This window comes from Musca autumnalis, unplaced genomic scaffold (genome assembly GCF_047663935.1).
Source record: "Musca autumnalis isolate F117 unplaced genomic scaffold, ASM4766393v1 scaffold_1, whole genome shotgun sequence".
NCBI lineage: Eukaryota > Metazoa > Arthropoda > Insecta > Diptera > Muscidae > Musca > Musca autumnalis.
Window position 1 is genome coordinate 156303254 of NW_027411644.1, and position 24853 is coordinate 156328106.

Consider the following 24853-nt stretch of genomic DNA (forward strand, 5'->3'; position numbering starts at 1 on the left):
CCGAATGTGCAGAATAACAACAACGACGAAAACCACTGAGGCACAATAATTGTTTTTCCACCTTAATTTGTTCAATTAATTATTTTAATAATTAATTTACTTTAATTTTATGACTACCGTCCTGTCACGGTCGCCAAAATGTTCGCACAGAAAGGTAGATTTGTTTTCCGGCCGAAATATTTAATAAAAACACTTGAGTTTTCAATTTTATATTTTACAAATTTATTAGCTTTAAGTTGTTCACTATCAAATGCCGGTTATTTGTCAACTAAACCTAATCTTATTTCTAATCCCTCTTGTAGGGCCACATAAATAAAAAAAGGAACACAAGCGAATTAAAACGATCAAAACAAACAAAACGATCGAAACATCAGAAACGAGAGTATTCGCACAAAACAAAACAAAGAGAAGGGCCACAGTTACTAATATGTACATATGTCAACAGACATACATACAGAACTGGCGAATAATCACAACAACAGTGTCGTTGTTCTCGTGTGGGGTTTGCTAGATCCTCCATCGGGACCCTCCCATTGGCGAATTGGGGAACGTTCATCATAAATTTCTATGGCGGACATCGGGGAAATAAAATACCCGGGGGTGACCAAAATCTAGCCTAAGGGTCGGCAGCTGGTCCCTTAGTACAAATGGCAGGCAGAGGCTGAGACAGCTGGAATGGCTGCATTTGAAATACAGAAGGCGCTGTGGAATCCACAACTACGGCTTCTGCACAGCGAAAAACTTACACAACAGCGACTGTATCCACATTGGGCGGCTGTAAACAGCGTCTGACCCGAATCGATCGGCTGAACACAGAAGGAAAACTATAAACCCTTCAGAAGGCAACGGGAAACCACTGAAGTACTCTTCCTTGAAAATCATACATTATGAAGCCTACAATACATAACGCACGGCCCTCAGTCTCCGGCCAAACGAGGGTGCTAAGAATCCCCGGAGGTAAAACCAAACATAACCTAAAAATCGGAACATGGAATGTAAGGAGTCTTTTTGAAATCGGAAAGCTTAATAACACCATAAGTGAGATGAAAAGACTCAATATAGATATACTTGGAATAAGTGAAACATGGTGGGAAGACTGTGGAGATTTCAAGTCAGAAAATACTCATGTAGTATACCACTCAGGGAATAAAGATGGACATCACCGAAAAGGCGTTGCAGTTATTATGAAAGACGGTATAGCTGCATGTGTTGCTGGATATGTTCCGATGTCAGACAGAACTATGCTTGTTAAAATTGATGCTAGCCCACTTAATATAAATATTATACAAGTTTATGCCCCAACAACTGATTCAAGTTCGGAGGAAATTGAACAATTCTACCATGAAATAGAACAGCTCTTAAAAATGACAAAGCCGCACGAAATAACCATAATACAAGGTGATTTCAATGCAAAAGTCGGAAATGATGAAATACGTGGCATTACAGGAAGATATGGACTGGGAACAAGAAACGATAGAGGAGACAGACTAGTAGAATTCTGTCAAGCACATAAAATGACAGTCACAAATACCCTTTTTCATATACACCCAAGAAGGCTATACACTTGCAAATCTCCAAGAGACAATAAGGACAACATTATACGGAATCAAATCGACTATATAATAATAAACAGCCGATATTGTACAAGTGTAACAAAATGCACGACGTTCCCAGGAGCAGACGATCCGTCTGACCACAACCTCTTGTTGGCCAATTTAAAAATTAAAATTTCTGCCGTCCGAAAAACGAGAAAAAATCGAAGGCCAAAGATTAACGTAGATAAACTTAAAGACCCCTCAATAAAAAGAGACATAAAAGAGCGAGTAAATTCCACACTTGAGAACATCGCAGAGAAGACCTCGAAAATATTTGGAACAATATAAAACACAAAATTAACACAATTACAAAGAACAACTTAGGAAATCAAACCCAACAAAAACAAGAAGAATGGATTACTGACGAAATAAGAGAGCTTCGTCAAGGAAGAAATAAATATCGAAACACCAACTTTGAAAGATACTGGGAAATTAACAAAGAAATTAGAAATGCTACCAGAACAGCAAAAAATGCAATGCTACAACAGAAGTGCCAAGAAATTGAAATGCTGCAAAACATACATGATGATTTTAACTTACACAAAAAGTTAAAAGAAGCTGCAGGAATATACAGGCATTCATCATCGGGAATATTATTAGACGAAAATAATATTGCCGCATTTGAAACATCAGAGAGAAAACGAATTTGGAAAGATTACGTCACTAGAATTTTTACAGATGACGAGAGGTCAACCTATGATTTTAATCAACCCGCCCTGACAGGAACACAAATAAACAAATGTGAAGTCGAATACGCAATTGCTTCTCTTAAGGACAGAAAAGCTGTTGGTCCTGATGAAATACCCTCCGAAATTCTTAAATTAATAGATGGAGAAAACGTTGATATATTAGTTACTCTTTTTAATTATATATATGACACCGGCCAATACCCACAAGACTGGCTAAAATCAATCTTCATAACCATCCCGAAGAAGAAAAATGCAAAGAAATGCGATGAATACAGACTTATAAGTATAATGAACCACGTCTTGAAAATTTTCCTAAGAATTATTCATAGAAGAATTTATGCAAAATGCGAACTCCATATGGGCCAGTCACAATTTGGTTTCAAAGAAGGAATGGGTACCAGAGAAGCTCTACTCAGCATACACTCGCTGATCCAAAACTGCCGTGATGTGCAAAAAGATGTTTTTATATGTTTCATAGATTATGCTAAAGCTTTTGATACAGTCCAGCACCATAAACTTATTGATATACTTGTATCAATCGGTATAGATGGAAAAGAAATTCAATGTATAAAAAATTTGTATTGGAACCAGACTGCATGTATTGATGTTAACGGCGAACTCACCGACGAAATCAGCATATCGAAGGGCGTCAGACAGGGATGTATATTATCGCCACTTTTATTTAATATTTACTCCCAAAAAATATTTACAGAGGCCTTGCAAAATGAGAAAAGTGGAATACGAACAAATGGGGTTCTAATAAATAACATACGATATGCAGACGACACGACAATCCTAGCAAGCAGTATAAATGGCCTACAAAAAGCATTAGACAAACTTACAACCGTAAGCGAACTATATGGGCTTAAAATTAACATCACAAAAACAAAATACATGATTATCAGCAGAAAGAACATCTATAATAACACATCGCTGACAATTCACAATACAGAAATTGAAAGAGTAACTACGTTCAAATATTTGGGGGTTTTGATAAATGACAAATGGGACGTATCACATGAAATTCGATGTCGAATAGAGATGGCCAGAGGAACGTTTTATAAATACAACAAGCTACTAACAAGCCATGATATCGGAATTCAAACCAAAATCAGATTTGTGAAATGTTACGTATGGTCCATACTACTATATGCAGCGGAGACATGGACAATTAAAGCCAAAGATGAAAAAAAGATAGAGGCATTTGAATTGTGGATATATAGAAGAATTTTAAAAATACCCTGGACCGCTCGAATAACGAACAATGAAGTCTTAAGAAGAATGAACGTGGATCGACTATTGATTAAAACAATAAAAAATCGAAAAATCTCTTATTTTGGACACATAATGAGAAATGACAAATACCAACTCATCCAAAAGATTCTTAAAGGGAAAATTGAAGGAAGGCCCAGCAGAGGAAGAAGAGAACTCTCCTGGTTAAAGAATATTCAAGACTGGACTGGCTACGACGATGAAAGGAACTTGTTCAGGGCGGCCAAAAACAGAGAACTGCCGACTTTATAAATAAAAAAATTTAAATGTAAATTGAAATGTAATTCTTTTATTGTAAAACTATTTAATGTATGATCGCTTATATCCGAACAACGGATGGGCAAATAAAAGAAGAAGAAGTGTCGTTGTTGTGATTGCCCATCCAACACAAAACGGACGACGAAACTAATAACAGACAAATGCCTAAGCTGTGTAGGCATTGTTGTTGTTGTTTCTCGTTGCGACGGACACGACACAAAAGGGAATAAGTACAAGTACTACACACATTAGGGTGGGACGAACAAATAGAACATTAGTGTGGGTCGAATAAAATATATAAATGAATAATTAATAAATTTCAAATAATTTCAAATACAATAATAAGATTTAAGACCCAATAAATATAATAATTTATAAAAAATAAAATGGACAACAAATCGACATAAAACACAAAACATTTAAATGATGATCTCCTCCAACAAACACATTTCAATTATCGTTTCACTTCTTTTTTACAAAAATGTCAAAAAATTGCTAACCCTGCTGTCTCTGAAAAAATGATGGACAGCTGGGAGACATACGACAAATGTATGTATGTGTTAGTAAATCAGAGTTGTATTTGAAGACAGTTGTTATGTGTGTTCGTTTACTCAAAATTTGTGCAAATTGTTACTGGATCATGGCACAATTACCCAGGTAGTGGCATCGTAAAATTTTGAATATGTCAAAACTTTCTTTATGTTGTTGGGGAAATTACAACAAAAATAATTTTTTTATAAAGGGATTTGACTTTTCATATTCGATCAGCTGGTGTGATACCACTACCTGGTAGTTCTGCCATGTACTGGATGTTGTTCGTTTACTGGATGTTGTTCGTTTAGTGCAATGCAAAAGACCTTAGCCGATTACAATTGGTCTGTTACAGTACTGCATATTTTTTTTTCATTTTTTCCGTTCATTGTTATATCAATAAAAAAATAATAATACACCTGTAGTGTGCCATACATGCGTTTATTTTAATATTAGGAAATGTAATAGGCTGATTATATTATAGCTGTTTGAATGGATAACCTTCTTTATAAGGATTTATTTAAAATGCTCGTCAATTTGAACCCCATTGGTTTTGTTATTATAAACGTACTCTAAAATGTTTAAGGATTTTTGTTTAAAAATACAAAACTTTATATATATACTAGCAAGTGCCCGCTACTTCGTTAGCGGAGAATTCACACGAATATAAAGGAGGATAATAAATTAATAAATTAAAATGCAGAGTATAGTTTCACCCGTTCCTATTTACAAATTCTTTATCCAGTAAAGTAAGACAGTTTAAGGTTTTACCACATATTCTTTCTAAAAATCATACCTGTGGTTTTCAAATAGAAATACATAAATGGATTAATCGATTTGTGTTAATTTTGCTTTATTGATGCCGCGTAGAAGTAGCTAGAAGCTATCAACGGCAAAATTTTGTTTTCAAAAAATGTGGGCCGTAGTATTTTTTAAACTATATTCTCAACGACTATTGTTAAAACTACATATTCCTTTAACATTTGGTACCCTACACTACTTCGAATATGGCATAACTTAATCCCTTTAGTAATGAAAGTACTTAGCTCAACCGTCACTTCAATGTTCCTCGGAGGGGCAAAGCAGTTGAATTGTACTACACTAAGCAGTATTTTATTTAACATGTCTCGATTATCTGCTCACTTACAGTATTATTGGCATTACAAATAAGTGCAAACAATGACAATGTCTTAAACATATCAAGCAGTAATTAGTGCCATGAAACTAGGCGTTCTTAAATCGAATTCCCCACTACAGCAATTTTATAATTTTACTCTACTATGGAAGTCGATCTAGAGACGCATAATTTCATGCAAATTTTTCAATGAAATCACTCTAGTATGGACCGGGACTTCGGAATTCAAATGTATGGAGCTATATCCAAATCTGTAGTGCGATTCTCTAACACATTTTTTGAGTTACCGACAAAAATCGGTAAAATTAAAACGCAAAATTATAAATGAAAAGTTCAAATAAAAGTTGACAACACTGTTGCTATCGGTATAACCTTACGACTGCTTTTTATTCATCGCTTACTTACCGAAAAACATCGGTAATTACCAAAATTATAAGCATTTTAATTTTACCGACAATTGTCGGTAACTCACAAAATTAGTTAGTGAATCGCACTACTGAACCGATTTCATTACACATTTGTTATAAAATAGTTCTTTGGTGGATAGAATATACGGAATCGGGAGAATATATGGGAGCTATATCCAAATCTCAACTGATTCTCGTCAAAAGCAATAGCTATAGTCCTTTGGTCAAAATTGCGACCATCATAAATATTAACTCGGATAGGATAATAAATGCGACAAAATAAAAATATTTAGCGTTAATAGAAATCTACTATACTATAATCATTCAATAATCATTATTCAAAAACGCAGATTTTTTTCACTGTAAAGTAAATGTATTGCAATTTTTCTGCACAGCACAAATGTATTTATTTTCGTTGTAATTTTAAATATGCAATGGATACTTTACACGATATGTTTTTACATATGTGTTGAAACTTTTCATATACATTTTGTATGTACATATTTAGGGTTGGTCGACTTTTGTCATTCTTTTTCACATGAACATTGAGGATGTCCGAAGAAAGTATTCTGCGAAAAATGTATACATTTGACTGTTTTAGTTATCTAAATGTTATACAAATTTTATTTGTATAACATTTATCGTATCGGGACTTTCAGGAAAAGTTGGTCTTAATACAACGTATACCTACTTTGGGTATCAATTACAGCCTGGGATTTAAAAATACAATTCGAAATTTCATATTTTATTGGTATTTGTGCCATTGATCTTTATTAAGTCTCTCATATTAGTGGGCTGTCTTATTCCCGACTTCTGTCTTCAGATGAACCCATAAATTTTCAATGGGGTTAATATTTGGTCTTTGGACTTTAGTGTCGATGTCTTCGTTGTAGTTGTATAACAACTAAATCCTACGTAAATAAGACTTACGTCTGTCTAGAGTGTCTTGTATTTATATTATAATTTATAATTTTCAGTGTCCAAAAACCCAATTTTGACGTTGTCGATTAAATAATTTTTCAATGTTTCCTCCGAAATCCGTATTTTACCAAAGCCCTTGCTTTATATACAACCCCATGCCACAGAAAAACGGATTGTATAGACAAAGAACTGCTCGCACCAATTTTATTAACATTGAGTTTGTTGACAGAACAACTGAATTAAAAATACAATTGTAATCATATTTTGTTTAAACAAAAACGGTATGGGGTTAGTTTTTGACGAAATCTACATCCTCAGATAAATGTATAAATGAAAATATTGCATTTTTTAAATCACCTTCGAAAAACGTTGAGTATTTTTGTTTGGGTCGGTTAACAGCATATAACATGATGCGGTGCTCTTGAACCAACATTAAAAGAAATTGTTGTAGCATCGAAAATTCTCTACAAAGTTGTCCTTTATGATATTTTTGTAGGTTTTACCATTTTTAAGATATAGATGTTCAGATTAGGAAAATTCACTGACTGTATCGTCTCCATATGAAACAATGTCATGACTGCAATTTCCCTACTTTAACTTATATATCGCAAAAATGGTACAACCCAGGAAAAAATTACGAAATTTTCACAACTATAAGTCCCATTTTGATAATACTTGCCGTTTTCAAGCAAACTCGCGAAAACCTAACAAATAACCTAAAACTGTGATCTGAACTGCTAAATCTCAAAAATGGTAAAACCTAGGAACAAATCGAATGAGTAATCCTTTGTCTATACGATTCATTTGTTAACATCGATTTCGTTTTCAGAACAACTCAATTAAAAACACAATTTTAAAAACATTTTGTTCTAACAAAAACTGTATGGGGTTAGTTTTTGACGAAATCTACATACTCAGATGTAAAAGAAAATCTGGCAATTTTTCTCAAAAATCGACTTCGAAAAATGTTGAGTATTTTGGTTTGAGTCTGTTGACAGCACCCAACATGAGTAATCCTTTGTCTATACACTTCATTTGTCTATGCCCATACCATAACTTAGGCCATGTTTATATTATAGCCTTTTGAAGGGTTAACCTTCATAATGAGGATTTATTTGACGTATATACAAGGGAATTGACATTTGAAACCCAGTGGGTTTGTTAAATCCGGTTATATATAAACGTACTATTACAGTTCTCCGAACTTTACAGTATGTATTGCATTTTTATTTTCCAGGGCTGTGAGAGGGTTGCGCCATATTTTTTGGGTTCCGTCGCAATAGTGCAACATAATTTTCATCTCATCAGAAAATATAACGTCATCAAAGTACTTTAACGGGCTTGAAACCTTCTTAGTAGCAAATCTGATTCGTTGCTTTATATTTTGCGGGGAGAGAACTTTTTCCTAACCCTTCGTGATGAATACTTGTTATGTAATACTTTTCTGCCTTTTTCACGTAACACACATACTCCAAAATCGTTTTCAATTACAGTACCAATCTTTTGTGTTTGGGGCCTATTATTGATTTCTTTATTATTTTGCGATTTCTTCAAATTACAGATTTTGAAATTGATAAAATTCTTAATTGCAAATAAATCGTGGTAATATGCACAATTTTATTGCACTTTCATTGATTTGCAAACATTTAGTTATTACCAAAAAGTCAGGTCCATACAGTTTTTAGTTGTTGTTATTTCTGACCGATTTCTGAATTTATTCCCCTAATGTTGTCTTCAACAGCAACTCATTTGTTCAACAAACCCAACATTAGGTGTGTCTTTTTACTTACTAAATGTTGCTGAAACAATTTTTTCAGCAACTTTTCTTTTATACAACTGTCGAAATTGGAAACATTTGTAATAATTATTACAAATTATCGAGTACGCAGACAGGCATATTATTTATTGAAAGAATTTTTGTTTTAATTTTAAATTGAAAATCAAAATTTTTACAAATGCATCGTTTGTAATCATTTTTTCTAACTGGATTTTAACGAATGAAAATCTTTTGTGCGACACCTGTTATGTGAAAACAAAATCAGGATCGGTTTGTATTTTTTGCGTAATTGATGTTTATACCATTATCACCAACTGCGACATCTGTTGCAATGGAAGATAACAAATGTTTTGTCTTTCTATTATTTAGTGGTTTACGATAAAATAAGTGCGCCTAGAAGTAAACTACAAAATTTGAAATTATGTGTGATCGTTTACGGTATCAAGAAGTTATAGCATTGTTAATTTGACACATGTCTTGCAGAGGGCCAACTAAGTGAATAAGTACGTAATAATAATGAAAAATAAGGATTTTTGTTGTTGTTATTTTTTGTGGTTCCAGGACGAATTTTCTAAAACCCGGCCTTATCTCGCACATTTGCATCAACAGCAGGGACGTAGCCAGGATTTCATTTCGGGGGGGCCCACCTGACCAAAATTTTGAAAGTTCATGTTAGCGAAAATTTCTTATTTAGCAATGATGTTAACCTTATTTTAGACTTATATTACTGATAAAATAATTTTCATTACTATTTTTTAATTAAAATGACGTAAGAATTATTGGCCAACTTCCCCTTGCTTTCAGAACTTTTTTGACAATGTATCAGAATTAATATGTGTTCAAAACAATGGATATATTAATAATCGCATATATTTTTGGATGTATCATTTATCAAAAATACCACAACTACAGTTAATGTTATGTAATACAGTGATATCACTTCGGTAAGACCAAAAGAAAGGTAATACAATCGGAAAACCATAGAAAATTCTTAACATTTAATTTTTCAATTAATTAATTGAATTAATCGAGCTAACATGGCCTAAGGAGTTTCTATTGAAAAATTAATTCTAGCGAAGTACCATACACCCAACCAATATGCTACGATCGTTTCGCTGGTGGTTTAAGTCAGCTCATCAGGCATATTTGAATGTGAAATGGCTAGATGACAAAGGCTGATTTTGATAACTTCTATTTATACAATCATTTTTACAAATTTGTAGATATGAAATCTTTTTCTTTATCAAGTCAACCTAGTGCCTTGTCTAGGAATCATTTTCTCAATACATACATGAATTGTAATGCCTTCCATTTCGGAAATTTTGTTGATATCATATTTAGAAGTTTGTTGATATGATAGATTGGCAGTGGCGTACAACGCTAAGACCTCGACAAAATTGTTGTTTGTTTGTTTTTTGTTTACATGGAATGCTGAGGACCTTTTCTTTTGTTTCCTAATTCACAAAGTTCAAAATCACGGCTTTGTTTATCGCAATATTTCTGCGAGCCTTATATAAAGTTCGAAGTTGGTGATTTTCGGCCTACTTCTTTTGGTATTTTCCCCCAAATTTCAAGATTTGGTCCAAACTTTGGATTAAGTAATATTTTGTACAAACTTAGTTTTAGCTCGAAAATGGACCATACTGGGTACATCCCTCACAAACCTTGAAAATAGTTGTTTAGTGCAGTTTAAGGTCTGTTCGAGGATCCTTTGAAATTTTTACTGAAGGCATTCCTTGTGTTTGTGACAATTGTACTGTGAAGAACTGAAATGGCTGGTTGGCGCAATAACTTTTAAAAGGAATGACTCGCAAAATAAGATCTACTTTCAAAATGAACTATGTCGGCCCGGTCCATTTCTTCAGGTACCTCCTCCGCAACACTTGTGATCAATGATAAAATCCATATTTTGTTGGCAAGTTCATACGTCCGAAAATGGCTACACAATTCTGAAAATCGGCTAATACATAGCTTTGGGTTAAAGGATTTTGGTTGTGTAGCCGCTATTCGATCTGTCTATAGATGAAAGTTTCAGTTCACACAGGCTCATGGTATATTCCTGTCAGCAAAGTCGACTGATACTTGTTGAGATTTTGACGAAGAAGAATCTGTTTCCGATCAGTTTTTTTATTTCGTTTGTCGTCACAAAGTCCTGACACAAAGAAAAATCCCTGAAGATGAAATTCAATGTAATTTCGAAATATTAGAAATAATATGCAAAAAATAAAATAAAAACATTGACCTCGAACTCAATAATCATGATTTTATTAACATTCGAAAGGTCGAACAAAACATAAAAATACGACAGAAAAATCCTTTTTTGTAAAATAGACATTTACTAATTTGTAGCAAGAGACCAGTTTCAAATAATCTCAACGGACGACACCGCAGTGTCAGAAATTATTTCATAAAAAATGGTTATAACCACAAAAATTAAGCAACGATTTAATCTTTATTTTATCTTTTATTTATGAATTGCTGTAATCAAAAATTTCAAAAACAAAAGATCGCTAGGATGTTTTTTTCTAGATGTTGTGTATAAGCCAAATTTTTGACGTAATATCCTACAAACGTTCAATAAACACAAATAAACGTCTTCTTCAGAATTCCGTAACTCTTACTGTCAGCCAAAAATTACGATTAAACGCTTAAACAACACCTTAAAACTTAACAAAAACTATGCAGAAAATTGCTAAATTTTTATACTTTCAATCATTTCATTATTTTTATACTTTCAAATATAATGGACAATAAGTATAACAATGTAGTTAAATAATTCTCTTTAATACTTCCTCCAAATACTTTACTCAAAAATTAAAAAATGTGTAATATAAGCTAATATCCTATGGGAATGAAAATCATTACGGGGGGGGGGGGGCCCGGGCCTCCCGGGCCCTCCCCCTGGCTACGTCGGTGATCAACAGTGACCCACTGGTAAAATTTCAAGCTCCTAGCTTTAGCCGTTTTGGCTGGGCGTTGATGATGTGTCAGTCAGTCACTTATCACCAAGCTCAAATATATAATAGATAGATGAGAAAAAAAATAACACAGATAAAGCCAAGGTTCTCACTATTATAATTCGCGAACTATTCTAGTAAGTACACTACAAAATATGACTATAGTTGGTCCAAACGGAGTGATTTTGAACAAAGCTCAAATATGTGGATAAAAAGTTAATACTTGGACGCTATCACCGCGTAAATGAATAAAAATAAGTAAAAGCATGATAAAGCTAAAGATTTTTTTAAATTGTTATTCGATTGCTGGTTAAAAACTAAATACCAAATTTCAGCCATTTCAATGGATTATTGTGGCCATAACCTTCAAAATACCGAAAATCGGGGAAAGTTCAATACACCCAACGAAAACCAAATACCAAGTTTCAGCCACTTAGGATGAATATTGAGGCCACAACCTTCAAAATACCGAAAATCGGGAGATACCGTTCTATAGGGGCTATATGAAGACGTGGACCTGTACCGACAAATTTCTGAGGGAAAATTTTGTACCCCCAACGAAGAGTAAATACCAAATGTCAGCCATTTCGGAGGAACATTGAGGCCACAACCTTTAAAATACCGAAAATCGGGAGGTACCGTTCTATGGGGGCTATATGAAGGCGTGGACCCATACCAACAAAACTTGGGGGAAAGTTTTATACCACCAACGAAGACCAAATTTGGGGGCTGTATTAAGGAGTGGACCTATACCAACAAATGTATACCTCCAACGAAGACTAAATACCAAATTTCAGCCATTTCAATGGATTATTGTGGCCATAACCTTCAAAATACCGAACATCGAGAGGTAACCTTTTATGGGGACTATACGAAGGCGTGGATCTATACCGACAAATTCAGAGGGGGAAGTTGAATACCCCCGACGAAGACTAAATACCAAATTTCAGCTATTTCCGAGGAATATTAAGGCCACAACCTTTAAAATACCGAAAATTGGGAGGTACCGTTCTATGGAGGCTATATGAAGGCGTGTACCCATACAAACAAAATTCTGGGGGAAAGTTTTATAACCCCAACTAAGACTAAGTACCAAATTTCAGCAATTTCGGTGTGATAATGAAGCTAAAACCTTCAAAATACCGAAAATCGGGTGGTACCTTTCTATGGGGGCTATATCAAAACGTGGACCGATATAGCCCATTTGCAATACCAAACATCCTAGGAGTAGTAGAAACTTCTATACCAAAGTACAAAGCTCTATCTTAAAAATTGCGAGCTGTATCTTGATTTCAACAGACGGACATGGTCATATCGACTTGGAATTTTACTCTGATCAAAAATATATATACTTTAAAGTCTCCGATGAATATTTCGATGTGTTACAAACGGAATGACAAATTTAATTATACCCTCCATATTATGGTGGAGGGTATAACTAGAAGAGCATAAAATAAAGATTACTGAGTGCACTTTTTTTTTGGATGCAGACATATTGAAGACGGATTTTATGTTTTTTTTCTGTTGTGTTTTTGATGTGGCTGCGACTCGCACACTGATATTTCAAAAAGCTAATCATATGATTAACAAAATTTTATGACGATTTTCGGCCAAAAACTGTTAGCATATTGGTTGCATATTCTGCATATTTATCATATTTTATGCATATTCAAAATATGCGAATATGCAACCAAAATTCACAATATGACTCTGTTATTGAATTCAGTTTTTTTTAATCGAATTTTGGTCAAATCAGAATCTTCGTTTCTTAATTATTAAAAAAATATGCAAATATGCAAAATCCGATGTCTATTTATAAGTTGATGGTTTCATATCTCCGAATCCGATTTGATATTCATTTTTGGATCTTGTAGCTCTAGTTCTGGATAACAAAAACCATGGTGGAATAATGAGGTGTAACGCCAAAAACAGCTGATCTTCATACCAGTTGTCAAAATGCATTATTGTGAATAAAATCACATACAAAATGTAAACAAGCAATTCACAGTAATGCATTATTGTGAGCAAATTTGACGTTTGTTTACATTTACGAAATCCACTCGATTACAACTGTCAATTCCTTTGCCTATACGTCAAATGAAACCCCATCTAAAATCGACTGGATTTCATTTGACGTTTGAGAAATGGAATTGACAGTTGAAATCGAGTGGATTTCGTAAATGTAAACATAGTGATATTCCACCATGACAAAAACTAAGGTCATGTCCAAAAATAGTGTCCGTACTATGGATGTTAGTTGCTTTGAGGATACTTAGCACGATTTTCGACCATAACAAATAATTATACCCTACACCACTATTATAAGTTAGACCCATACATATGTATATATATCAAAATGAATGTCTCGACGAGCTGGCTATGTGTGTCCGTCTGTCCATATAAACCTTGTAATCACGCTACAGGTCGAAATTTCAATCCGATCGTCACCTAATTTTGGGTGTTGATGGGAAGGGAAAAAGCCTATTGATTTTGGTGATGTTCGTTTAATATCTCCACTTCTATAAGAAGTATATCAAAAGCAAAACCTGCTAATGAAAGTAGAAAATATCTCCTTTGCAACGATGTAACGTAGGTCGTCATACAACGAAGATATCGCAATAGCCGCTAATAAAACCCAACTGTTCATTTTTGCGATTTTAATAATAATGACGAATATCACAGCTTTGGTTGGGGACCTTCCAAAAGCTAAGTCTGAATATGAACGTAGAAAATCCTATCATAACAATGATGCAAAGTAGGTTGGCGTAGGTAGCCAAATAACAGAGATATCGCAATAGTCGGTAATACATTCAATTTTTCAATTTGTTTTGTAATCACGCTACACGTCGCAATTTTGATTGGATCGTCACGAAATTTTGGGTGTTAATGGGGATCCCACAGAGGAAGAAACCTATTGATTTTGTTAATTCGGAATGTGAAAAAACTTATTTGGAGAAAAGGTCAACGTTTCATTTCATAGCGAATATCTCTGCTTCTGTAAGAGGTATGTATACCGAAAGCAAAACCTGGCAAGAAAAGTAGACAATAGGTAGGTGGTCAAACAACAGAGATATAGGAATAGTCGGTAATGCATCCCTTTTTCCATTTTTTGTGCAATCACACTACAGGTCGGAATTTTGATCAGATCCTCACGAAATTTTGGAGGTTGATGGGTGTCTCACAGAGAAATAAGCCTATTGGTGGATGGCGTACATCGTACTATACCATTTTTATACCCTCCACCATAGTATGGAGGGTATATTAAGTTTGTTTTTCCGTTTGTAACGCATTGAAATACTCATTTGCGACCCTATAAAGTATATATATTCTTGATCAGGGTAAAATTCTAAGTCGATCTGAGCACGTCCGTCCGTCCGTCCGTCTGTGGTAATCACTCTAGCATCCACAAAAATAGAGATAGGACGCTGAAATTTTGGGAAAATGCGTCTTTTGTTTGCAGGCAGGTCAAGTTCGATGATGGGCTATATCGGTCCACGTTTTGGTATAGCCCCCATATAACGGTACCCCCGATTTACGGTATTTTGACGTTTTTAGCTACATTTTCAGACCGATTTGGCTATAATTTGACATTTAGGGTTCTTATGTGTCAACAAACATATATCACAAAGCTTGTGGACATAGGTCCACGTTTTGGTATAGCCCCCATATAACGGTACCCCCCGATATACGGTATATTGACGTTTTTAGCTACATTATCAGACCGATGTAGCTATAATTTGACATTTAGGGTTCTTAAGTGTTAATAAACTTATAAATTAGAAGTTGTGGTCATAGGTCCACGTTTTGGTATAGCCCCCATATAACGGTACCCCCAATTTGCGGTATTTTGACGTTTTTAGCTACATTTTCAGACCGATGTAGCTATAATTTGGCATTTGGGGTTCTTAAAAGTCAGTAAACTTATATAACAAATGCTGTGGACATAGGTCCACGTATTGGTATAGCCCCCATATAACGGTACCCCCCGATTTACGGTATTTTGACGGGTTTAGCTACATTTTCAGACCGATTTAGCTATAATTTGACATTTGAAGTTCTTAAATGTCAATAAACGTATGTGACAAAACTTGTGGACATAGGTCCACGTTTTGGTATAGCCCCCATATAACGGTACCCCCCGATTTACGGTATTTTGACGTTTTTAGCTACATTTTCAGACCGATATAGCTATAATTTGACATTTAGGGTTCTTAAGTGTAACTAAACTTATATAACAAAAGCTGTGGACCTAGGTCCAAGTTTTGGTATAGCCCCCATATAACGGTACCCCCGATTTACGGCATTTTGACGTTTTTATCTACATTTTCAGACCGATTTAGCTATCAATTGACATTTAGGGTTCTTAAATGTCAATAAACTTATATAACTAGTGGACATAGGTCCATGTTTTGGAATAGCCCCCATATAACGTTACCGCCCGATTTCAGGTATTTTGAGAATTTTACCAACAAGTTTTAGCCGAATTATCTGTAATTTGAACATTTGACATTTGAAATTCTTAGTGGTCACCACACCTCTCCACCAAAAATTGTCAAGAAAGCCCCCATATAACGGTACCTCCCGATTTTCAGTAATTTGATGATTTTAGCTACAATATTAAACCGAACAAGCAGTAATTTGACATTTGAAGTTCTTAGTGGTCACAACACCTCTCCATCAAAAATTGTCAACATAGGTCCATGTTCGGATATAGCTCCCATGTAACGGTACCTCCCAATTTTCAGTAATTTGGCAATTTTAGCTACAATTTTTAACAGAACTAACTGTAATTTGACATTTGAAGGTTGTAGTGGTCACCACACATCTGCATCAACAATTTTCAACATAGCCCCAATATAACGCATGGCAGAATAAGAAGGTAATCTCATTTGAAAAACCCGTCCTTGAGCTGCCAAATACAACCATGCATTCGAAACGAAATGAAAGTTGTTTTTGTTATTGTATGGCAATGACAACAACAATTGTTTATTTACATTTTATTTTATTTAGTGTGTATGTATGTATATAATTTTTATTGGAACAAATAAATTCCAATTAAGTGATGATGCGACAATCTTTGGCACAATTTCGGAAGAATTCGCATTAAGTTTTTTTTCGCGCTTTTTCTTGTTAATGCAATTCAGGGCTGCAGAACGCAATAATTATGGGAAAATTGTCAAGAAAGATGGTAAGCGTTCAAAAAGAAATTCTGTGAAAAATCCTTAAAATAATACGTGTTTTTCTGTATCACGCTCCTCGGGATACACTCGAAAAGCAATGAACAAATGGAGGAAAAGAAACTTTTGCTTACATGCCGTCAACGAATACACCAATTGATTGACCTGATACCAAAAGCGTTTCGCAACCAACAGCAAGCATAATGCGCATAATGATGACAGCAAGAACCCGGTAAGTAAATGGGTTGGAGTGATGATGAATTGCTTAAATTCATATGTGTTCCTTGTTGCAGATCATCAAACCTCTACGGAATCTTGGCAAACTCGTCGCGGACACGGGGAAGGTCTTCGGCGATATAAATAAAAAAATGGTTACCTCTACTAAGAATTTCCGCCGCTGGAGGTTAATGTATCTGCCAATTTAATCATGTGCTTGAAAATCTGGGCTAGAATCCAAAAGGTGTACAAACCCCAAAGATTCCGTGCGGGCAGTGGTACCATACGTGGCCATCGTGGACCCCTTATCATATACCACAAAGATGAAGGTTTTTTGCAAATGTGGTTCCACCTTGAAGCTTCCTCATTCCAAGATTGCTAACACCGATTTGTATCCCAATTTTAAATCCGCAGGTACTTCGTGACCCACGCAAGAAGATCTTTGGCCGTATTCGTCGTCTCAATCCAATGTTAATTGAATTGGCTAAAAACCACTTTGCTGTTGTTGCCAGCAAAGCTGCTGCCAACCGCGCTAAAATGTTACAGAAGGTCTTTGAATCTAGAAAGAAGATGCCCGCAAACCCCCAAGAAGATGTAAACTTTTGAAATTTTATAAACTTTGTTAGAATATATTTTTTAATGCAGCAGAATGTATGATTCTGTATAAAATTTAAGAATTGGTATATATAACTAACTAAAGTTTTACATATTTCTTAAAAAACTGACATCTATGTATGTTTGTTTTATCTTTAGAAAATAAAACCTTCCCAAGGGAAAAATACTATATTATTGTAGTCATGATTGTAAAAGCTGGATCTTGTGGAGTCATTTTAATTGTTGTCTTGCCAAACAGCCATTTTAGGTTGTCACCGCAGGATTTTTTTCAGTTGTTGCACATGCTTTTTAAAAGTACTTTAAAATGCACACCGTTGCAAAAGCTACCTCAGTTTTCTTCCTGTTGCTTATTTTGTGTGTATTCTGCGTTTAAAATGCGCATCAGTGACGCTGTGGATTTCAATACTTCGCATTAATTCTGTATCACTGCGATATCGAATAGGATGCTTGACACTAATTCTTTCAATTATTGTGACCAACAGCCATTTATATTTGTCGCAATAGGATTTGTTAAGGCTTGAACAAAAATGTACGTCTGAAAGCATGGACTTGATCACGAAACACATCATACCTCTGTAAACAGGACCACACGAAATTTATAAACGTTTCTCGAACACCCCTTAAGCGAAAACTTTGTGTGGAGGTACTCAAAGGACTGCCTCGATATAGTCCATCCTTAATCTATGTCTGGAAAAAATATTGCGAGGATTAATTTTTGACAAAATCTGTTGATCTGCTCGTAAGTTATTGTACGCACCATTTTAGCGAAAATCTTTCAACCTTTATAGGGGAAGAAGTAAACATTTCCCCCATTCTCGAAATTGATTAAACATTTTTAAAAAATATGACGAAGACCGATATTTGGACCACATCAGCAGATCCGTTCGAGATTTATCCTTCAGACGGGAGGACAGACAAGACATAATCGACTGCAAATGGTCTGAAAATTTTAAATTTAAAAATTTTAAATTAAATTGTTTTCAGATTTGAAATGTAAATAAACCTGACGTATGTATGTTTTAACATATACATAAAAAGTTTGTCAAACTCTTGTTGGCAATGAAGGGACGGCAGAGCGAATACAACTCTGTGAGCTCTGAGCGTGAGGTTACCTTGTATCATTGTATCATGAATATAACGATACTTCCCTATTTTCGGTACTTTGAGGATTTTACTTAAAATGTTTAACCGAACGTAGGTCCATGTTTTTGTATAGCCCCAAAACAAACCTCCCGATTTTCCGTACCTTAGCTTTATTTTTTGGACGAACTTTCTGTAATTTGAAATTTAAAAGTCAACAAAAATTCTGCAACAAAAATTGTTCATTTAAGTTCATATTTTCGTATAGCCCAGATACCTCCGAACTAGCTGTTAATGACATTTGAAGTTCTCATGTTATGTACCGATTTTCGATATTTTGAGGATTCTAGCTAAATTTTTTAACCGAATTAGGAGGTATTTGACATTAAAGGCTCCCATCAAAAACTGTCAACATAGGCCCATGTTTTATTATAACCCCTATATAACAGTACCTCCCAATGTCTAGCCCACCAAAAATTGTCAACAGTTAGATATAGGCACCATAAAAAGGGCCTCCCGAATGAAGCATTTTATGTACATTATCTGACATTTTAACGTACTCACTTAAAGTTGGGGACAGGAATGAATATTTTATGGTGGAGGGTATGAAAAGTTCGGCCCGGCCGAACTTAATGCTTTTTTACTTGTTTTATTTGAGTTGTACTGACGATGCACTTGAATGCGTTTCCACAAAATTGACCTGTATTAATGAAGACATTATAAGCAAAGGCGATAAGCTATTCCAATTTTTATATTTTGAATTTTACCAGTCAAAAGCTTATGCAAAGGGGTTGTGGTGTAGGGTATCACATAGTCAGCCCCGTCCCGACTATTGCTTTGCCTCACTTGTTTTTGAGAAAATACCACCGATATATTCCACTATGTGGTAAGTTTTTCCTTGGAAAATTTACATTTTTATATTTATGACCATCTGTGCTGCAGTGATGCACTAAAGGCATTTGTACATATATTGTCTATATTCCTTCTTATTTTCATTCCAAAATACTTTTCAACTCTAAATAGTTATAAATGAATAGCTTTTAACAAGGTCATTTTACTTGGCTTACTTGAACTGCAATTATTTTGCACACGAAAAAACCCTTCTGAGCATAAAACTTTAATGACGTTTCTTAATAGTTTCATATTAATGTAAAATATTTTAGCCCGTGAGGTCTGGCACCTTATAACCATTCGCCTTATGCAGATAATTAAATTGCTTTAAGGATTTATAGCAGTATTATTGCAATAATCGTACATAGCAGTTTCGCACTGCTACTATTTTGCACGGTACTGTATACACAGAAAAAACAAAAGTATGAATTTTTTTACTAATTCCGTTCATAATTTTTGTTGTCCATAATTTGAACGTACCACTTTTAAAGTGAATTGACAAATTTCTTTACTCATGCACACAATACTATTTTTGCAAAAGTATGAATGCTTTTCTAAAATACAAAAATAAATTTCATAGTTTCTCCTACGTTAACCACTATTTTCTGGCAAAACCGGTTTTTGTGCTTTGTCTACAAAGATATGGTGGATTCGCTTCTATAGTTTTTGTCTTTCCTCCCCTCCATCGTATCTACACGCACATTGACTGTGTGTCAACAAAACACAACAGCCTAAACAACCACCACTACTCACCGCTACCACACTAACTAACCACCATAGATTTCGTTTGTTTTCGGAAAACACTCACCATATCAATTGCAATCTGCATTCGCAGATACAATTTTTGAATTACTTTAATATAAATGCAACATCTATAAATTCAAGCTAGTGCTGATGGACTCAGTATGTACAGCTGTGTTCAAAATAATAGGAGTGCTCATTCATACCAAGGAAATGGTGGATTAAACATGGTTAAACTTACCCATTTTGGTTTATTTTGAATTTATTTAACATTGTTGCCATCATAACAGTTAATTCATCAGCAGAAATGTGGTAATCTGTTTTAAATTATTTACTGTTTACACCAACATTATAAATCGCCTTCAAATTTGTTGTTCAAAAAAATAGGAGTGCGGAAAAAAAAGGACAATAAAAATATTTTTAGTTGAGTTTAAGATCAAAATTGTTGACAGTAGTGAATATAATAGATTTTATGAGATTTGATGGCTGTTTGAAAACAAAAGTTCTTTTGGAGGTAGCCTAAAAACAGGTGATTGTCCTTGCAGCGATTTTTTCCATAAATTGAGCACTTATTGGGTAACTCAATCGATTTTGTAGACAGAACTTTAGTGATTAGAGTTTTTTGATGTTCTGGCTGTTATTTCGAACAATATATAATTATCGGTATCCCGGAAATTCGTGTATTTTGATCCTTGAGCCAAGTTAAAGCCGGTTTCCATTAACTCTTTACGTAAGGATCGGTTAAAAAAGCGTATCTATAAGGCATTAATTTCCCAGTCAAGTGATGTTTTGAGGTCCTTAGCATCTTAACTGCACGCAGAATTGATTATATGGTTCATTTTTGAATAATTGAATAATTGGCACATATGAGACATTTTTCAAAACGCTTTGTTGAGAAGGAAAATTTAAAGACAAACTCTTGAAGTTGGCCTAAGATTATTTTTATTAGGTTTTACATCGTATAATAAACAGTTTTCTAATGAAACTAACCTAAATGAAGTATTTTTGAGTGAAAAACGTAAGTTTATATTGCAAAATATATTACGACGTATACCAACCATAGTGCAATCCCAACCTGCCTATCACTAAATGGTTCAAAGTACATTTCAATCGTTCACGTTTTAAACATTTTTTGAATGGAAGCGAAATTGATTGCATACACAAGGTTAGCACCCTAAGGACTTCCAAATATTATTTGGTTGGGGAATAAATTCCTATAGATACGCTTTTTTTGGCCGATCCTTACCTTAAGGGCTAATGTAAACTGTCTTAAACTTGGATCAAGGATCAAAATACACAAATTTATGGGATACCAATCATTATATATTGTTAGAGATAAATAACATTCATAGCATCAAACAAATCTAATCGTTAAAGCTTTTGTCTACAAAATCCATTGAGTTGCCCAATAAGTGCTCAATTTATGGCAACAATTTCTGCAAGGACAATCGTCTGTTTTTTTGGCTACCTCCAAAGGACTTTTGTTTTCAAACAACAATCAAATCTCATAAAATCTATTGGATTTAATGCTGTTAACTAAAATATTGACAGTTTTGATCCTAAACTCAACTAAAACTATTTTTATCGTCCTTTTTCTTCCACACTCCTATTTTTTTGAACAAAAACTTTAAACACGATTTATAATGTTGGGGTAAACAGTAAATAATTTAAAGTAGATTGTCACATTTCTGCTGATGAATTAACTGTTGGGATGTCAACAATGTTAAACAAATTTAAAATAAACCAAAATGGGTAAGTTTAGCCATATTTTTTGACATATTTCTTTTTTTGTATGGGCGCTCCTATTATTTTGAACGCAACTGTATGTACGTATGGGTCACATTGTTCTGATTTACAAGACACATAATTAATTAGGAAAATCAATTAGGAGAGAACCCTTTAAAAGAACAGGAATTACAAAGTTGAAACTAATTTGAAAATAAAATAAAAAATAGTTTCAAAATAAAAAAAAAACAAAAATTTGTATAGAAAAATAAATTTTTGAAAAATATAAAAAGAGTTTTGGAATATAAGCAATTTTTTTTCTTTAAAGAAGATTATTTTGAAATAAATGAATTTGTTCACATTTTGCAAAATAGAATACATATATTACATGTTTATGATTCATTCAAAAAAGAAACCGGTATTTATTGCTTTATGAACTAGGTTCATAAAATACAAAAATCTGAACATTGGAAAATTTTTTTGAACACTATTCATATATTGAATGAATTTTTTTTTCTGTGTATAGTGCTTCTAGTTGTACGACTACGAACTTTACCACCCATACAGGCGCCATCCATTCCTAAGTTAAATATTTGGTTTTTATATCCTCAGCATTTATTCTAACGAGGGTATATAAACTTTCATACGGGCAAAATGTGTCTCATCGAAATAATGGTTTTAGACCCCAAGTATGTTTGGACGAAATCCGTTTCAGACAATTTGCAGTTGATTTGGCCATGTCCGTCCGTCTGGCTGGAGCGCACAATAACGTTCGAACGGATCAACCGATTTGGTCCAAAATTTGGCCCTCGTCCATACTAAAATACGCTAAATTTGCGCGCACCCTTACTCTCGAAGGTAGTAACTGAGTTGGTTCATACTTTGCGCATCGTAAAATTAGTACCTGACATAGATGAGGTTCCAATATGATCTCTATCGGTCCACTCCTTCGAGTACCTACCACACAAAAATTCCGAAAAGTGCATTTAAAGACCTGCTCTCGAATCACTTTCACTCATTTTACAAGTTTTTTTCAGGGACAATTCCATACTTTTTGAGAAAATAGCCTAAAATCTATAAAAAAAAACTCTACGGCACCATATATGGTGCTTGGAGCGCACGATAACTCTCTCGAAACTTAAGTTCGAATATGGGCAATATCGGTCAACAAATTGGTTACACTTAGCTTTTCGAGGATATAAACTGTCAGCTGATGTTTGTTTACGTATACATACAAAATAACACATAAATATCTAAAAAATAGCTTCCAAAAATTAAAATGGTAACTATTAATGCATTACAACAAGTATTTAAACAGTATTGTGATTGATTGGAAAACAAAAAATATGGGACAAAATGCATAAATAGTGAGCAAAGAAAACATTTACCGAAAATAGTAATAAAGTCGTGTTTTACACTTGTACGATTTCTCTTATGAGATATCGTCCCCTCTTTGATCATATTCATATATTTTACACGCAGGGATACATTTTTGTATCATGGTACTTTCTGTTAAAAAAGTGTCTAATGTAAAAAAATAAATAATTTGATGATTTTCAAATAACTTTAGATTTATAAATGCCATAATATCTCATACGACCAATCGTAAAAGTGTAAAACACGACAAACTCTGTTGTAAAAACAGTTCCAACTTTTCGTGCTTTTTGAGCATAGTAGCATTTTTTGCACATACAAACATCGAATACAACACTGCATTTTTGGTGAATTTGTGCCGGATTTAAAATAAACCTAGCCGTGAGAGGATTTAATTTTTGTATGGCAAATCTGGTCAGATTTGACCAGATAAAGCAAATTAATCCTCATGAAGTGGGTTAACCCACTCACATTTTAACAGCATCTGGATGCAGTTCAATCGGAGTCGTGAAGAAGACACACCAATTCCTTACATTTTAACAGCATTTGGATATACAGTGACACAGAAAAGCATACATACACCTTACAAAAATGCAGTTTTGGCTAAATCGTTGGATTTTTTACAGCAACAACTGCACTGTGTGGCTCCTTGGTGACAAAATAACCATAATTACACAAATTTGTTTTAATCTAAATATATGTATTTAATACAATTAAAGAAATTCAATTTTCACAACACAGAAAAGTATACATACACCCCAAAGAAATACGAGTATTATCGTAAAATTTATGGAATTAGTAGCAAAATGTATACATTTTTTAGTTTTGGCGAATGTCTTTGGGTGTCTGAGATATATTTTAGAGAAAAGAAAATAATTTTTGGGGGTCAAATGCCGTTATTTAGGGTCAAATTTCTTATATACCTCGTTAAAGCTGATCCTTGCTTAATTTTTTGCGTTTTTAGGTATTGCACTTTATAAAAAGCACAAAATTCGTATCAGATGGCAAATCTTGAGACCCTAGAATGCTTTGAAGTTGTTTTTGTGCATAATATACCTTCCTGAACGTCGATTAATGCACGTTTTCCCTCAGATTTCTCAGGAAGTGAATAGATTTGAATAATGTATATGAGGAAAAGTCAAAATTTTTTAGTTTCCATGAAGCCAAGGTTTGCACTATTATAATACGCGAACTATTGTAGTTTACCAGTAACTATGACTATTGCTGGATTAATTTAGATGTTTTTGTACAAAGCTCAAAAATTTAGCAAAAAAGTTTAATTTACGTGGTAGTTACGACCGCGTAAAGGAAAAAACATAGGTAAAAACACGTTGAAGCCAAACTGGTTTTTTACATTGCTATTCGATTTCTGATTAAACCATTCAAATGACGGGCATCTGTCCAAAGTAAAAGTAGGAGAATACAAAATGATGATTACACTTCTAATGTATCTCTTTTCAAAATTTCCACTGCATCCACCTTTTATGCATGC

At 34.1% G+C, this 24853-nt stretch overlaps 2 long non-coding RNA genes across 2 annotated transcripts; one reads left to right on the forward strand and one right to left on the reverse strand.

Moving 5' to 3' along the window:
* The first annotated feature begins 16410 nt into the window (after positions 1 to 16410).
* LOC141390919 (uncharacterized) lies at positions 16411 to 17403 on the forward strand. Its single transcript, XR_012409516.1, has 3 exons — positions 16411 to 16730; positions 16818 to 16951; positions 17013 to 17403. It is a non-coding gene; the product is annotated as an uncharacterized lncRNA (long non-coding RNA).
* A 140-nt stretch (positions 17404 to 17543) lies between these two features.
* On the reverse strand, positions 17544 to 18495 carry LOC141390918 (uncharacterized). Its single transcript, XR_012409515.1, has 2 exons — positions 18308 to 18495; positions 17544 to 18237 (listed from the first exon to the last, which is right to left on the reverse strand). It is a non-coding gene; the product is annotated as an uncharacterized lncRNA (long non-coding RNA).
* Positions 18496 to 24853: the final 6358 nt, after the last annotated feature.